General features: G+C 41.5%; 1 protein-coding gene across 7 annotated transcripts in view; it reads right to left on the bottom strand.

Moving 5' to 3' along the window:
* ARHGAP24 (Rho GTPase activating protein 24) overlaps positions 1-18,281 on the bottom strand; it is a 386,957-nt gene that overhangs the window by 58,871 nt on the left and 309,805 nt on the right. The window contains exon 1 of one of the 7 annotated variants that reach the window (XM_084760080.1): positions 6,384-6,422. The exons of 5 other annotated variants lie outside the window; for them this stretch is intronic. The gene's annotated coding sequence lies outside the window, so the exon portion shown is untranslated. Of the gene's footprint in view, positions 1-6,114; positions 6,220-6,383; positions 6,423-18,281 lie in introns of those variants that run through there. One more of the 7 variants, XM_084760085.1, reaches the window with a different exon arrangement.

The raw sequence follows: 18,281 nt of genomic DNA, 5'->3' as shown, positions 1-18,281 counted from the left end.
GGCCACGTAACTCCTCACGGTCACAACCTAAGGAGTGTCCACCATGGGATGGGGGATGGGAGGGGTTGCATGCCTGGCCTACGACAGAAGCCAAACCATATCCAATGGCCTGGACACCTGAGTGGGGACTCGCAAAAGCCCTCAGTGCAGTGCAGAAGGGGGGCTACACCTCTTTTATGGCCACGCCCATCCCCTGAAAATCATTACAGCCTCTGATATCAGATTTGAAGAGCTAAATTCTATATTTTTTAAGAGCTAAGTTCTAAAACACACAATTCAATTCCCGAGAAACCCTATTAACATACTCCAATTTCCCTGGAATGTAATTTTGAGCCATGTAGAGAAAGAGCCAGCACATCTGACCCCTAACCAGACCCTGACAATCTGTTAGATGTAAGGGTGCTCCTCCAAACACTGGTGTTATTAGCTGAAGTGCTTCAGCCTTGAGGATATAATTCGTAAAGCTCATGAAAGAATAATTTTAAAAGGAGGTTAGTGTTTCACCCAACTCTGGTGGTTAATGCCATACTAACCGTTCAGGTGGTCAGAGCTATTGGTATTTAATTTTCACTGAACATTCTAAGCTTATAGCTTCTGGATCAATAACCCACATTCAAGTGTTCTGTTTGGTTCGTTCACCTGGAATACTTCTCAGACGGGCTTGTGGGCTTCATCTTACAAAAGGTACCACCCACCTGCATCCTTGCATACCCAAACTGATTGTACATAGCTTTGAAAGCTAAGTTTAGGCACCTGAGCTCTGGATTCTGTGGGCTTTCTTAGCTTACTGCCTCGGCTGAGAAGTCCCGAGACAGAGTGAGACTGAAGTCAACCCGGTGAGAAATGCAATTGGCCTTTTCCGTTCCACACAACTGGGTTAACATGCGCTAAATGGGTGTCAAATAAGGCCCCTGACTACCACAGTACACCTTAAATACACAAGAAGAGTGGGTTTTTGTGAGAATAAAGTAAAAAGTGTATGAAAATACTAGACTGTACAAAAATAGAAACAGTATTTTCCACATCTCATTTGACTGCCTTTTACCAAGGAGACAACACAGCTAATAAATGCTTGAGCAGTTATTTAACAGTAACAAGAATTATTTTTAAGCATTATCTTCCATTGATACCACTATACACAGACTGCACATTCAAATTATATAATGAGCATGCAAGTGAATATAGCATGCTTCAGCACGCACGTGCATGCTTGTATCACATATGGATGCCAGAAATGACTAAATGGTAAATTGAAATAATGCTTCAACTGGGCAACAAGGATCTGTTTTTGCATACTGATCCATTTATATCACCGTACTGAGCCAAAAAAATTAGCATTTTGAAATCAGAATATTTTAATTATTGCTTTTGCCTGAAGGATGCTTAGTAAATCAGATAGCAATTTCCTGCTGTGTCACTCTCAGGCCAGACAGAGACAGCTCTGGAGATGGGGGTGTGCAGCCATTGTAGAGCTTTTCTGCCTAAGAGAGGGAGAGGCAGCTGATAAACGCAACTGGCCATTATTCCAGACTGTTCATTAGACGCGTTATCTCTTCTAAGGGTGTTTGTGAGTCTGACCTTGACTCTCACTTAGACTGCTAATCACAGCTGTGAAATCCCACGTGTGAGTTCGGTCTCCTGACATAGATCTCGATTCCTCATTGTATTAGCAAAAGGAAAAAAAAAAAAAGGATTTAGCACAGCCTTTGACATGAGTCTCGGTGCAAACACACATTTCTTTACTAAAAGTGTGGTGAAGTAAGTACATAGATTAAGGATGTTCTAGCCAGGGTTCATATTTTCTGAGGTTTCATTTATCTGATGGTGCCTAGAAATATTACGCACAAATCCCAGAAATTAATTAAATCAACATTTAAAGAATTTACTACAGCGTATCGTTATAAACGTTCTCCTTATTGCTGCCGAACTTGCACTGTACAGACTTGGGTGTGTATGAGCTGGAAACACATGCGTGGGGCTCCAGGCAGCCACTATGGGTCTAGGGTCATATCCACAGCGTAGGCCGGAGCTGACTGCTGAAAGATAACAAAGCCATCCCTCCCAAAAGCATGTGACACCGAGTATAGACGCCTTCTGCATCAGTGTGTATGGCCCTCCAGCTACCAGCCAGCCACTGTCCATTGCAATTAAAGGGCTCCAGATACAACGTAGCAGATATTTTATGCCAGGAATGAGCATAAAGCCATAATTTCAACTTTGAACTACACAGGTGAAGTTTAATTTTTGCTGTTATCTCTTTGATGGGACCTAATGTTTAATGTAACCAATTTGGGAACAAAAATTATTTCAAGAGGTAAAATTTTAAAACAGTTGAGTTTTAATTATCAGTTAAAACTCAATGTTAAAACAAATTGAGTTTTAAGTATCACGGGAGAGTTTCATAATCATCTTACAGTTATATATAACACATGGATGCCTATATCTGTGTGCACCTTATGCCATACTGTGTGGCATTTGTGACACTACACATGCTCCGTTCCTCAGTTTTGCTTGGGCCTATGCAGAGTGCAGTTTTCAAAAAGCTGGTGGATCTGCACACATATTAAGGGCATGACTTCTGGATGGTAACCGCAGTTGGCAGTAACGCTTATTGCAAGCGCCACCCTTCAAGGTTTGGTGATTTTACTGGTGCTAAGTAGGTCACATCATTCCATTGCGCTTGGTTATGTGTAACAGGAAGTCTCTGCATTTCACTGAGATCTGAAAATTGCACTTGTTCATCTCATTTTTCTCAAAATGAAATGCGTTTTCCAAAATGAAATTAGATACTTGATGTGGTCACCTTTTGCATAATTTATAAGGTAGAATAACACACATATATGTATGTAATTATATGTGTTATTTTACCTTATAAATTATATATACATACATATATAATTTAATTTATATGTAAATATATGTATGCGTACAATGCTTGGGGCTTTCTCAATGACAAAAGTGACTGCTACTGTTATGGATAAGCCCTTATAAAGCTTAAACCTAAGACATATTTTACTGATTCACTGAATGGAAAGTTCCAAAATCAGTCATGGTTGTTTTCTGTTTTAAATGTGGTCTAAAGGCTGAAGGCTGAAGGCTTAGTTGCTAGTCTGTGGCCCTATTGGGAGGTTCTAGAACTATTCTGAGGTGGAGCCTAGTGGGAAGAAGTTTGGCCATCGGACAGACGCCTGTGAGGGAGGGGTTGTTGGCCCTCCCCATCTCTTGTTTGTTTCTCACAAAGCATGGCCTATGTGCACCCCGCCATGACACACAGCTGTCGTACAGGCCCAAACTGGAACCCTTTGAAGGCACGAGGAAAAATACCAACAACTTCCCTCATATAAATTGTCTATTTTAGGTATTTCACTGAGGTGCCAGCTAGCTAACACCCACACAAAGATTCTTTTTCGTCTTACCTTAGAGAAGGACAAGTATAAGCTTCTAGTATAATTGTGAACTAAAAGGTAAGACAGTTTATCAGAAAAGATGTATTTACATGTGTGCTCTCTCTACTGAGCAAAGGTAAAGATAGGCGGTGATTTCACTGTTCAAGTTTTTAAGAATGATTTGCTCAAAGTCCACACATGTTTAAGCTTTCTTTTCCAGCAAGTCATGGTCCAGACCTGAGAACATTTAATGAAAGCTTTCAACATTGTTAATAACTTTGAGGGTGAAACGTTTCCCCATTCCTAATTGCAAACAGGGTCGAAGCAAGATTATTAAACTGCTCGCTTTATTAGTACTTGCAGAAAAGACATGTCAATGCCCCAAGACTTATTTTCACTCATCAAATGGAATGATCTTTAAAAAAACAAACAAACACCACAAGATCTAGGTTTTAGGTCTTTACTATGGATAGATTGTGAGGTTCAAAGCAATGCTGAAGAGTAACAGTGGAAAATGAGCTAGAAGCACATGGCTCTCCTTTTATGGAGATTGATGCTCACAAAACAACCAGTCATGTGACATGCAATCAACAGACACTGAGCCTCGGGAGACACTTAAACCTTTTAACATAAAACAGCAGGGCGTGGTAAGACAGCACACTTCACAGAGTCCCCTTCCCCATCATAATTACTTTTAAATTAACTCGTGTGAAATTTTTTTATCACCTGAAAAATAAGAATTTTGTCATATCTTATTATTTCCAGGTATTTTTCCAAATGTTAATTTAAAAAGATACTACAAGGGCAGAATTATAATGAAGTTTTTCAACTTGAAATTTGCCCCACTCCACACTAAGTGTGTGTGTGTGCGCGCGTGTGTGTGCTTGTGGGTGTGTGTAGAACTGAAAAGTCTGTGCAATCCAGTCCCTCAAAAATTACTAAAAAGTGTGAACAGTGAAAGGATGGGTAGGGCTGGAGAGATGGCTCAACATTGAGAACAATGAATTCCATTCCCAGGACTCAGGCAGCGGCTCATAACTGTTTGCAGCTCCAAGGATCTTACACCTTTAGTTGGCACCAGAGAAACACATGGTGCACAAAATACATGCAAAGCACTCATACACCTAAGTAATAGTAGCAGCAGTAGTAGTAGTGGTAGTAATTAATAATAATAATAATAATAATAATAATAATAATAATAAACATAATAATAATAAACAATAATTTTGAAATGAAGGTGCTGTGCTGCCTCTACTGAACTGGAAGTGAAACCACATGATTAAAAAGAAATAAAAACAACCTAGGTGTCCCTCAGTCGACGAATGGATAAAGAAACCGTGGTACGTTTACACTATGGAATACTACTCAGCTACTAAAAACAAGGAAATCTTGCAATTTGCAGGCAAATGGATGGAACTAGAAATAATTATTCTGAGCAAGTTAACCCAGACCCAGAAAGACACACATGGTGTATACTCACTTATAATTGGACACTTGCCCAACATGGATGCCCTCTGAGAGTCTTCACTTAGTGAGGAATCAGGACAGATGCTGGGACTCGCTATTAGGACTCCAGATGAGAGTGGTACGGAAGATGAGGAGATAGAAGGACCCAGAGGGTCCAGTGATCATACAGCAAGACCATCAAGGCTGGCAGATCTAGACCCAGGGGGGCCTGCACAAACTGCTGTACCAACCAAGGACAATGCATGCAGTAAACCTAGACCCCCATTCAGATCTAGCCAATGGACAGCACATTCTCTACAGTTGCATAGAGGGTGGGGACTGACTCTGACATGAACTCTGCTGACCCCCATTTGATTACTTCCCCTTGGTGGGGAGGCCTGGTGGCACTCAGAGGAAGGGGAAGCAGGCTACCAGGATGAGACCTGATAGGCTACGATCATATAGTGGGGGGGGAGGGGGTCTCCTTCTGTCAGAGGTCTAGGGGAGAGGAATAGGGTGAAAGAGGGAGGGAGGGGGGATTGGGAAGATACAAGGGAGGGAATAACAATTGGGATGTAATCTGAATAAATTACTTAAAAAGTAAAATGAAAAAAAGTGAGTAAAAATTGCAACAAGTGTTCCAGATCTTGGACTTTGGCAGTCTTTTTCTAGCTCTGAAATCTGTTGTCTTCAACTGAGCATAGCGAGAGTGCCAACAGGGTCATGGGGCATTAAGAAAATGTGACTTCAAACACATCAAAGTATGTTGGGAAATAGGTTGTTCTGGCGTCTTATTATGGGATTACAGAATATTTTTATCTATTTTTTTCAATTTAATATTTTAAATTGGATACTTTCAATGTAAGGAAATAGCTTAGTTTTAGAATATATTCTGAATATGATTTTAAAGGAAATTCTTCCAATAAGAAAGCAAATAATGACTTATCTGTCAAACTAATGCTGATTTCCATCTTAATGTTTTAAAAGTAGTTGTGATGCAATTATTCAGTTAGTTTTGATGCATTTAATTTTATTGTTCTGAGATTGTTTGGTCTTGAACCTATGATCCTCCTGCCTCAGCTCCTGGAATACTGGAATTATAGGCATCTACCACCATAAACAGAAAAATACAGTTACTTGAAAAATGATTAATTTTGAGACTTTAAAATTTCATATAGATTTTCACTAATTTTCAGATTTCTCAGATGCACTTTCCTGAAAAGCACGTAATGGCTTCACACATTAGTGACAACAGTGACATCATTGACTGCAGTTCAGTTACCTGTTATCCAGACTGCAATGGGAAGTCAGTAAGATTTTAATCCCAACCGAACAGGGTGCTTAGCGTCTAGTTTTGTGAGAGCTTTAGAATCTAGTCACTTGCTTCCAGAAGTGAATTATATTTTTTTCTGGGTGAAACAGCTGAGAAATAAAGGTATTGCGAGCTTTATGGTCCTTCCAGTGGATTATCATGCACCAAGAAGTTACCGAACTCCTGCTGCAGGAGGATTTGCTGTAAGCGATGGTCGATATTTAAGACTTAAGACTCACGTCTTTCAAGCCCAGGGCTCTTGTTAGCTTGGATCCATGACATCTTCTCTCAGTGGCAGTCCCTCCGGTCAGAAAGCCCTGAGCTTTAGAGCTATGGGTTTAATTGCTTATTTGCATTGTAAATGATTAACGCCAAAACCAGCTTTGTAAGAACATGCCGTTTAAGTTCATATTAGTGACTGTCAATTTGTAAGCCTCATGCATTAAAGATAGCTTATTTTATCAAAGTGAACGTAATATATTCTTTTTTTTTTTGCATTTGAATGCAAAAATCATTATCCCACTATCCCTCATGCCCAGAGTTTGATAAGTTAAATTGTATACTGAATTTGGAGAGAGAGACTGTGTTTGAAGATCTGGATGGAAATGCTCAAACACATTAAAATCTGTCTTATCATGTTTCTCTCTTATTGTTTTGGAATATTATACATCTCTAAGGCTAATATAATAAAGTCACCTGGTGACTTATTTACAGTTTGCAAATTATCTTCATATCCCTTGATCTGGACTTGAAAATAATCCTGGGAAGTGAGGCAGAACATCCACCCATCTGTGGAACAATCTACCAAAAAAAAAAAAAAAAAAACCTGCTGCTGTTCCCACCCATACAGTGTGAACAGAACAGAAGTGAGAGTGCAGGGTCAGCATTTGGGCTGAATATACTGACTTGGACGCCATGGATACACTGCTGTTTAGACAGCAGGATTTTGCATGAAATCATTAAGGAAGACCAACACTAGAGCAAAGTAAGTTTAGAGATTTAGGAGGAGGAATGGGAGAGGTAAAAGAATTAAACACTGTTAGGTAAGTACGAAGCCTTCATGATCGCTGATCACTAAGTTAGGGAAAACAGAGATCCCTGGAGACTCATAAAGGTCTAGGTCACTCGGTAGGCAACCTGGAGGTCATTGACAGCCCTATAAGAGCTATGTCAGCAACAAACAAAATACTTCTCACAGGAATGTGTTCATCAACTTGTGGAGTAGAAAAAGAGAGACATAAGCATATCTTCCAGAATTTCAGTGTAGGACAGAGTAGAGAAATGGAGCTGCGTGTGCGCATGCGTGCGCATGCTGGGGATCCAAGGGTGATAACATGAGAGATATTACAGAAGGTTTACATGCTTACAAGAATTACTCACAAGGCTAGAGAGATGGCTCAGCAGTTAAGAGCACACAGTGTCCTTCTTGAAGACTGATGAGCTCCCAACACCCACAGCATCAGGCAGATCAAAACTGCCTGTACCTCCTGGGCCAGCCATCCGAGGTTCTCTTCAGGCTTTCAGAAGTATCTACACACAGACACATGCATGTATGTGTGTGTACACACAGGCATGCACACAAGGATACATACACACTAACACACTAATCATTCACACACACACACACATGTACACATATACACACTTAAATATAAAAGTATTCACTGGAAAAGTTGGTAACTGGGAGAATGGAAGCGTTAAGACATCCATTAGTTCCTTAAAGTTATTTTAAACTTTTCTTATTTTCTTCAGAATCTCAGAAGGGACTGGAAGTTAATATGACTCATTTTTTTCCTCAAAGTTTTTGTTTTAAGTTATGTAATATTTATAAATATATCAATGAAAGAAAAAATTTTAAACTCATAAATTATTTATAAAGTCAAATTAAATTTTTTCACTTAAGTACAGTTTTTAAGTATTATTCATTAAGACGTTTTCATAAATTTTAATTTAATTGGAACAATTTTCTTCATATCTTGATTTTAATTGCCTAGATGCTAATTATCCAGTTTTATACAGCAGTAATTTTACAAAGTGTGTTTGGGTATATTTAAATAACTGATCTTATAAAAGCAAATATTATTATAGAGGTCTCAAAGTCTGATTACTTCACAGATAACAGCTAGTGATTATCATCATATGAAATTAAGGGTATGCTCTAATTTCAATTTTAGTTTCATTCTTTTTTGAAGGTGGACTATTCGTTACACTCTGTCTCCTACCATTTTTTTTTTGTCCAGCTCTCTGGATTCCAGGAACTCCAGAGTGTGTAAGTGGGAGGGAAAGATCTATGATGAGCCTTAAGTCAGGGTCTCCATGAAGGCACTCTGCTTCAGGGAGCACATGGTCTTTGTGAAGAATGTGTGATTCAACCGAGGATGGGATGACTCCCACTCCCTCTATCAAGAACACATAGACATGATGTGCTTGACAGGAAGAGATTTCATAAAGTACGCTGTTTCCCCAACAGAAATGCTGACAAGAATCTACGTTCATTGCTGACTTTCATCTTCTGCCTGGAGTTGAGGGTCTTTTCTAATTATTCCATTCTACTATGAAAGAGGCCAACACTCGCAAATGGAAAGGCACATAATAAAAACGGTCATGGTCACACAAGCCTTTGCAACCACGACACTGACAGGGACAGGAGCATCGCTGGGGCCTGTTGACCACCAACCATGCCAGCTCCAGGTGCAGTGATGGACCCCGTGGGAGGGAAGATGGCGGAGTTGCAGATTGGGGCCTTTTACATCCTTCTCTAGGCTCTCGTCATGTGCACAGGTGTAGGCAGCAAGCATATGCTTTTTTTTTTTTTCTCTCTCTCTCACACATGCTCTTCAGCAAAGTAAAATGTAGCTTTACTAATAAGAATATCTTTAAAGCTCTCAGAAATTTCTCTTTATTGATGTAGAACCTTATTTTGAAAAGACCATCTAGCTCTTATATGAGATGTGGATAACCGACTGCAATAAGAAATTCTTGAACTCCAAGGCCAAAAAAAAAAAAAAAAAAAAAAGCACCTAGACCACACTTCCAGGCCATTTACAGCGCATCCATTTCCTGCCATGGATTATCTTTCATATCTTGTGCAAATAAATATTTCTTTGAATTCCTTAAGCTCTTCAATTTTCCTTACACCTGCAATAAATTACAATTTGACCCTTCCTGCGGACATGTTGGTGCTGTGTCCCTCTTAACTTCACACTGAAGACTGACCATCCAACTTGCTACAAACATCTCATGAGCACCCACAGTGCATGCAATACTATTGGAAGAGGGGGAAACGTTACCATTTGGAGTATTTCATTGACATATATGCAATAATCAAACCAAAAGTGCCTAAACTTAGAATAGAGATGGGCTGAGTGACAGGCATATTGCAAAGTTAGAGAGAACGTTGCTTAAGCTATCCAATGAGAAGTATACGAGCATATCTCCAGAGGCCCGGGGTACCTGCCTACAGATGTGCCTCATAGATGTGCCGGGTAAAACACACCCATGAGTTCTCAGCAGTATGACACACACGAATGGCATGATGACAACATCAGCAGGCCTATGAGGAGGGGAACCCTACATGGCCTCAATCCCCAGCAAAGAGCTATAAGTGATCAATGGCTTCGGAAAGAGGGCGAATCAGTGTTCTCTGGGGACAAGCTCCAGCATAGGTTGTGTAATCCCAAGTGGTCAGCCATGAACACATGCACATGCGTTATTCAGTAAGGCTGTGTATAAATGTGCCTGCACATATCCATATATGTACACACATGTAATAATACAAATTAAAGAAGAGATCATGGTCAGGGGCAGAGAAGAAATTGAAGGGAAGGAGGGGCAGGATTGAAGTAGATGCAACGTTCATGTATGAAGTTCTTAAAATTACACACATACACACACACACACACACCACATGCACACACAACACACACATATACACAACACACACACACACACACACACACACACGTGTATGCTTAGGGGAGGAGCATGTGTTCACATGCCTTCACATAACCCTAGTGGAGAAAGAAAGGCTCATGAAGCTGTGCATTTTGTAGCTGACAACAAGAATAACTCAAGTTCTCCAGAGATTCCATTAACACCCCAAATTTAGTAGATTCCATTAATACCTCAGCTTTAGGAAGCTCAGCAGATTACAGAAGCAGACAGTGTGCTGGTCTGCAGCACACAGCGCCTGAAGGACCAACTCCAGGACCAGCTGAAGTGACATGCCGCATGGTCCTGATGTTAAGATGTCTCTAGACTAGAGAGTTGGACAATTAGATGGTGCCATTAATTAAAGTTATTACATATTATTCTTTAATATGTCTAGAAGTGCTGCCTAAAATATATTAAAACTCATTAGACATCATAGTGGCTTACAAAACACTGAACGCCAAAACTAATTTGAGTTCATTAAGGCTTGTTTTTTTTTAATTAACTGAGGGCAGTTTTCTTCTAGCTACATGCCTTAATTCCACCCATGTTTGTGCCCCTATTCCTTCAGTGTGTAGGTTTTGGAACCTCTGTATCTAGATAAAAATTCGCCAGTCATTTCAGGAGACTCGTGTGCTTAGACTTTTTTTGTAATTTACTAGGGGTACCTTGCTGCTTTGTCTCAGACAGGAAGGGCTCTTTCACTGTTATCTGAGCAGCATTGTTTCACTGTTGTTTGTGACTCCCTCAGGCCATTTATAGGCTTATAAGAGATTCCTTTGTCCTTTGTGCAGAACCTCCTCGGATTATCCCTTGAGTCTGTGTCTTTACCAGTAAGGACTCATTTCTACAGTCAAGTGTGGCACTCGCTCCCTCTCCCTCCCCCCTCTCTCTTTTTCTTCTTCCTCTTCTTCTTCTTCTTCTTTTCTCTTGTCTCTCTCTTCTCTTCTCTTGACTTCTCTCTCTCTCTCTCTCTCTCTCTCTCTCTCTCTCTCTCTCTCTCTCTCTTGTCTCTCTTCCTCCTCCTTCTCCTTCTTCTTCTCTCTCTCTCTCCCCCCCCTATCTGTTCTTCTCCTAACTAGCAATATCTTCTATGGCTCACCTCAGCTTCCCCCATCTCAGCTGTCACCAATGCCAACTGTCTTCTACTCTGCCAGGCCAATTCACTTTCAACTGTTTCCTATTTCCACTCTGGTCATTGTCTTCTTCTCTCTGGCCCTACTCGCTGGTCTTTCTTCCTGCACCAACTGTCTTCTCCGATACTCTTCTCTCTCAGCCTCTTGCTGGCTTTTTATATCCTCTCCTTTTCCCACAAGTCCAAGAGCCAACAGCCACTGAAGGGCATAGGATCCTTTAAAGGGCCAGGCACACAAAACAAATCACAGTACAGTCAAGTTCAGGCAACCGATACGCTGACATCCTTTAAGTCACAACATTCTTCATCCAAGGAAGCAAAAATATCTAGCAACTGAATTGCAAATGGAGATGCTAATAAACTTATAATTAGTTGGCAGAACACTTGCATCATTTTATATACAGCCAGGACTGCAATGTGCTGTGGTGGGCACAGAAAGACTTTATGGTGCTTTCTACCACCGGTGCATCATGGTACTCCTAAAGAAGCAAAACTCTGTGTGAATAACAACATTAAAGCACAAACTCAGTGATCACTCAGCCTTTTTGATAGAGACTAGGAGGCATCATTTGTGAGGTAAGATGTGTTACACAGGGTGCCAGAAACGCATCCAGTTGTTTTATGAATGAACTCAAATTAAGAATTTAACTTTAAAGAAATGCTGTGTTATGAGATGATATTCTGAAAGGGAGGGATCTTGAGAAGTGTTCCCGTTTTTTTTAAAAAAACTGTCCCAGTGCCACAGCTGTATTGTGGATGTGAGCATGCATGGGCTCTGTGCACACAGAGACCTGGAAGAGTGGCTTAAGCACTGGAGTGGCCTTGGGCTGCGCTCCTGGCTGTCGTGCGCTGTGTGCTTTCCCACACTCTGGTCACATTGGGAGAGATGCCCCTGTCCCTCCCCTCTCTCCCCTTTTCTCTTCTGTCCCTGACTTTGCCTTCACGATGCCTGTGCATTTCTACCTGACTTTAGGCTCACTGTTTGCCAACAACGACTCCATTGTTAGAGGGTCGCTGAGCCAGGAGAGCTTGCAGACAGGGCTTTTGAGAATTCATTTTGAGCAGCTCCTTCATTGTCTCCTTAGATCATGAGGGAGGGACACATCCCAGGGTCCCAGTTAAACACAAAAAACCAAAAATAGTATTGATTCCTATAAACATTCATATATATATATACACACACATATATACACACACACATATTTATGTTTCTACCATAATACATATATTTATAAGCTTACACCTTTTCATCAAAAGAAACACTTTGCAGCTTCTCTTTGCTGTATCCCAACATCAGTATTATGACTTGCACCTCAGGGAATTATGAAGTGCAGTAAAGGTGCTTGGTCATCAACACTGTGATAAGTGTGATGTGGTGACATCTGTCTGATAAAGGAAATCTTATGAAATGACTCCCATGTAGGCAGGTGTGTTTTCCTGGGCAGGATGGAGTGAGGCTGTATGGGATATGATCCTACTAACCCACTGTGGTATGCAATTTAAAACTTATGAATTATTTCTAGAATCTTCCGTTTAACACTTTTGGGCAGAGGCCTGCCACAGGTAACTGAAACCGTAAGGTGAAACTACAGATAAGGGGGAACCAGGAAACACGACGGGTACTATCCTAAGAATCCAGGAAAAAAAAAAGGGGGTGAGTAAGACACAACTGGTGTGGACAAGTAGTACGATGTCAACCAGGGCAAAGGAAACACAAGCACAATGTCACAACGACAGCCTCTAACAGCTCTAAGAACGAAGGCAACCAGGCAATGCTTATGCACGCAAGTACTGTCACATGTATGGACACACTTATGCAAGCTCGGCCGAGAATTGGTTAGTAGAAACCCTAGGTGACTGTAGAATGTGTGTAGTGCTGAAATCAACTTCAGAGCTTGGGAGATGGTATAGTGGGGAAAGCATCTGTCCTGCAAGTGTGAAGACCAGAGCTCAGGCCTCCAGCACCCATTTAAATGTCACTAGGGTGTGGAGGGCCACCTGCGACCCAATGAGCATCAAGCTGAAGTGGGGATCCCTGGGATATCACTGCGATCTGGGCTCAAGTGAGAAACCTGCTTTTCACTTTATACACGGGTGGAGCGTGGTCTAGGCGCATGTGAAATATCAACCTCCAACCTCCACACATTTATGTACACACATCTGCATGCACAGGTACAGGCATAACACACACACACACACACACACACACACACACACACACACACACACACATTTCATTAAGCAGCTAAAGCAGTTGATTTTTGAAGAGGTCCAAGACAAAACCCTTTTCTATACATAAACATAAGACTTTAGGTAAAATGAGCTAGAGGTTTGGCTATCCAGGCTTACTTGGCAGCTACAAGAATATAAAATGATTGGTTGGCCCCAGGAGGGCTTTTCTTTTTCTTGGACCCAGGGACACGTTAACTCCGGGAATATACTACCAGCCGCAGAGGAGGAGCAGCGATTTAAAAAGCCGACACCAGAGCCAGAGCCCAGGAAAAGGCTGAGTCCTTATTCTGTAGCAAGAAGTCTGAGCAAGCAAGATTTAATGCAAATCGGATCTAGGTTTCTGCTTATTTTGCTTCTAATGAATATGAAAAGAATCCGTTTCCCTCCCCACAGCCAGTCCCCAATTTTGCTCATTTGTACCTTCCTGCCAGAACTTTTCAACAAATTTCCATCTCTTTAAAACAGAAAAAAAAAAAGTGGCCCCCGAGATGTCTCAGGGGTTTGAGGCATCATCATGGAGGCATGGAGGCTGACCACTGGGTTCAACCCCAGTGACGTCCATGGTAGGAGAGCCCTCGATTCTGAAGTTTCCCTCTTACCTACAGCAAGTGTACCACAGCACAAATATGCATATGTGGACACCCAAGAATAAATATATATAACTAAAACAGAAGTAATGAAATATGCAGTGCTTTCTAAGGAACAGAATGAGCTAATAGGCAAGAGAGACTGACTTGGTACTTCGGTGTAAACATAGCTGATAATACATGTTTTGTTCCTGAATGTACTTTATAAGTCAGTGAATCAATATATTCCTATATTCCTCATCTCCAATGATGCTAACAACTGCAATGCCCAATGATGCCTGCTTTGAAAACTGCTAATGATTAAACTTGAACATATGTTATTAATGAACATATCATATGGTGTTTTTTACATATTATTTATTCATTTTTACTAGCTACTTATCAGGTAACCCACTGGTTTGACACCCTTCTGCCTCAGCCTCCAGTTGCACCTTCAGCCTTGTGCATCACTGTGCACTATGCACTGTGCACTATAACTTCCTTTAGGTGTCGGTGCACAGCTGTCAAGTTAAGACTAAGGTGGTACAAAACTTAAGAAACACTCAGCAAGTAAGATAAACCATATTTTAGTAATATTTTTAAAGTTAGTAGAATATGTGATAAACAAAATATTGAAATGAAAGTGGAATCACAGTTTCTGATGTCTCTTCTTGCTTTTTTTTTCTGTTTGGTTGGTTTTGGGGGACAGGGTTTCTCTCTGAAGCCTTGGCTGTCCTGGAACTCACTTTGTAGATCAGGCTGGCCTCAAACTCACAGAGATCTGCCTGCCTCTGCCTCCCAAGTGCTGGAATTAATGGAGTGCGCCACCACGCCCCATTTCTCTTCTTGCTTTATGTCTCAGAGCTGGTTTTAAGACTCTGTCCTAGCCGTTGTCCACTCTTTGTGAAGTCCGTTTCTGCCAGTGACACGGCGTCTCCTGAGAGACGGCATGGCTCTTACCGTTAACCTGGCTATACTAAAGAGCTGACTCCTGTATATACTTCCTGAGTGATGAGATTTGTTATGCTGTAAAAATGTGCAATGTCCACTTTGAGTGCTACATTGTTCATCAAATTCTGAAATGCTAGTGAGAGGGTTTCATTATCCCTTTTCTTTTTTATATGAGTTAGAAACAACAGCAGCAGCAACAACAACAACAACAACAAAAGCCTGCTCATTTCCTCTGAGGCTCAGGCAAGTAACACAAATTCTTGGCTATACAGAATCTTCAGCCTCCAGCACCAGGTTAGAGACAGCTTAGCTGAGCCTCGGGCAAAGATAAAATAAGCAGACAACCTCATTTCAGTTCCTTCTTGGCAGACATCCAGGGCACTAACTGGCACCTTAGTGACCGTCCCATGAAATCACGCAAGGCGAGGCCAGTGTGGGAAGGAATCTGGGCCCATGCACAGATCCGTGTCTGCACAGTGAAGGGGGCCCATGGAGTTCTTGGCTTTACTGAGCTTTGGGTCCCTGGACTGGTTCTGACCATCTCCACACTCGCACGCCGTGAGCTAGAATGCTCTTTGGATGGTTCTCATAAGCTTATGGGATACAAAAGTGGCATTCAAAGGAAGCTGAAAACACAGCAAGTGCAGAGCTCACAGAAGGGTGGCTCTTCCACATTGTTAACCCTTCTTAGGGAGTGCGTTATAAGGTACTAGTTTATGAGGGGATGGCCGAAAAGGGGGAGCTAGGGGCAGACCAAGGATGAACCACAAAGAAAAGATGGATCTTAATGTAGGCCTTAATTATACAATGTTACTCACTCTCAACAACTGATGTCATTTGGTGTAGGTACAGGAGGACCTGAAGAAAATCTTTTCTGTTTAAATAAAATAATTTATATAAGTTCCCTAACCCTCCTTCCCTCCCCGGCCTTCTCTCTCTCTCTCTCTCTCTCTCTCTCTCTCTCTCTCTCTCTCTCTCTCTCTTCCTCTTCTTCTTCCTCTCTCCCTCTGCCTCCTGTTCTTCCTTCCTTCTTTTTTTCTTTGTGTGTGTGTGTGTGTGTGTGTGTGTGTGTGTGTGTGTGTGTCCATCTACCATGGTGCACTTGTGCAATACCTGGTGCAATACTTTTCGGAGGTCAGTTCTCTCCTTCTGTTATGTTTCTGTTATGTGGATCCAAGGGCTGGAACTCAGGCCTTCAGGCAGGAGGCTCTCACCATGCCCCTGCTTGCTTTCCTGGCAATGTTTTTTAGTAGCATGAAAATATTTTCTTAGGATGAGGCCCTATCTCTCTCTCTCAGACTTCTCCCATATCTCCCTAGTGGAAATAACAGGCAAATTAACTACAATCCAAACTGCTTTGGGCCTATTAAGTTCAACAACAACAACAACAACAACAACAAAAAAGTAACTAATTTTGGAAAGTTTTCATTCCCCCCACCAAGGGCAATTTTCAATCTGGTTCCACAATTAAAGGCAACAATTAATTATTTGTAACTTGATTTTCCCACCAGCCCATTGATGAGTCTTGTGAGGAGCAAGTGTGCTCACCGACAAAATGCAATTACTTGCAAACATGAATTCAACAGACACTTAGGGATACTCTTAAAATGTGGAGTACCTGAGCTTTGTGGGCACCCTATCCTTCCAGGGAATTGCCCCCCTCCCCAAATCACTAAAACCCATGAATTGCCTCTAAATCATTTTCCTTCTGTTTATTTCCCGCAGTGACAGAACAGACTGTTTAAAATAGCTTGCCACGGGTCTTTAGTGCTTTAGCTCTTTCTGTTGCATCAAACAATTGAAGTATTTCATTCCTGATATAAGAGGAAAACACTCCCCAGGCTTGGCCTGGCATGTGGCTGAAACATTATTTTGCTTTAAAAGTTAGTGGTGATGCAACATTTCAGTCTTGTCAAACTCCCTTCGGTAGTGTTTCTTGAGGGATACACTTCAGGGTCTGGCCAGTGATGACAAAGGAGAAAATCTTACTGAGAATCAACTCACTGAGGAAAGCTGCAGCCGCAGCGGACAAGTCTCCCACCCACCCCGCCCGTGTGGGGTTCTGCTTCTTCACATTTAGTGCCAGAACGGCCAGAAAGGGGAACAAGTACGGGATCCCCCAGTTTTCTGGAATACACACACACACACACACACACACACACACACACACACACACACACACACACACACAGACACTAATTTTATGTCAGTCACTAGTGGACAGACAGTCATGTGAAGGAGAGCTTGTTTTTGTTTTTGTTTTTTTTTCACTTGTTTTCTAATTAATTATATTTTTTCTTTCTGAGACAGACTATCACTAAGTTGCCCAAGCTGAACTGGAACTCAAGTTGCTCTGTTCCCACCCTCTCAAGTGCTGGGCTGACCCGGCGTGCACCCCACAGTCAGCTGGAGAAGGGGAGAGTAAATGGGTGGATGGCCCAGCTCCCATCTGTCAGTGTCTGCCAGGACAGAGCGTCGGCTTGGGGAAGTTGGTAATTTTTGTGGTTTAAATGGCCTGTGTTTATTTGAGCTAGAAATGATCATAATGAGTGAGTTAACCCAGAAGCAGAAAGACTCAAATGGTATACACTCACTTATATCTGCATATTAGCCCAAGGGGCATGTCCCACGAAAGCCTTCACTTACCAGGAAACTGAGACAGAGGGGAGGACATTCTAGTGGGACTCTAGATGAGAGAAGCATGGGAGAATGGCAAAGTAGAAGGATCCAGAGGGTCCTAGAAGCCTACAAGTAGAACATTATGATGGGCAGATTTGGGCCCAGGGGTCCCGCTCAAACTAAGGCACCAGCCAAGGGCAATATTTGTAGTTTTTTTTTTTTTTCATTTTAAAGAACACACTGTAAATAGTTAAAAATATTTTTAACAATATATTTTGCTTGTGTGTGTATACGTACATGAGTACGTGTGAGTGTGTGTGAGTATATGTGTGTGTGTGTCTGTGAGTGCAAACATTATACATACTGAACCAGCTCTACAGTCAGTTTTAAGACGCCAAGTTGTGCATTGCAGCAGCTCCAAATGACTAAGTGTGGAAAAGTGTAACTTCTGTCACTTTATAGGGTTTGCTCACTATATTTTTGTAGCTAGTAGACTGATATAGCTATGCTCTTACACTCTAGAAAGAAATGACCAAAAATACATCCATTACATAAGAACCATAGTATGAACAAATATAAAAAATTGCAGCGTCAGTAAGAAACCACAGCATAGTTTTCTATGGCAAGAGCCGACCTGCAACCAATCAAACTCAGGACAAGCGCAGTGTTATTAGCGTTCCCCAGGCCTAGCAAGTGGCAGAGTT

The sequence above is a fragment of the Acomys minous genome, assembly GCF_964271855.1.
Source record: "Acomys minous genome assembly, chromosome: 15".
NCBI lineage: Eukaryota > Metazoa > Chordata > Mammalia > Rodentia > Muridae > Acomys > Acomys minous.
Note: the sequence above shows the minus strand (reverse complement) of the source record. Positions and strands in the feature narration are given on the sequence as shown.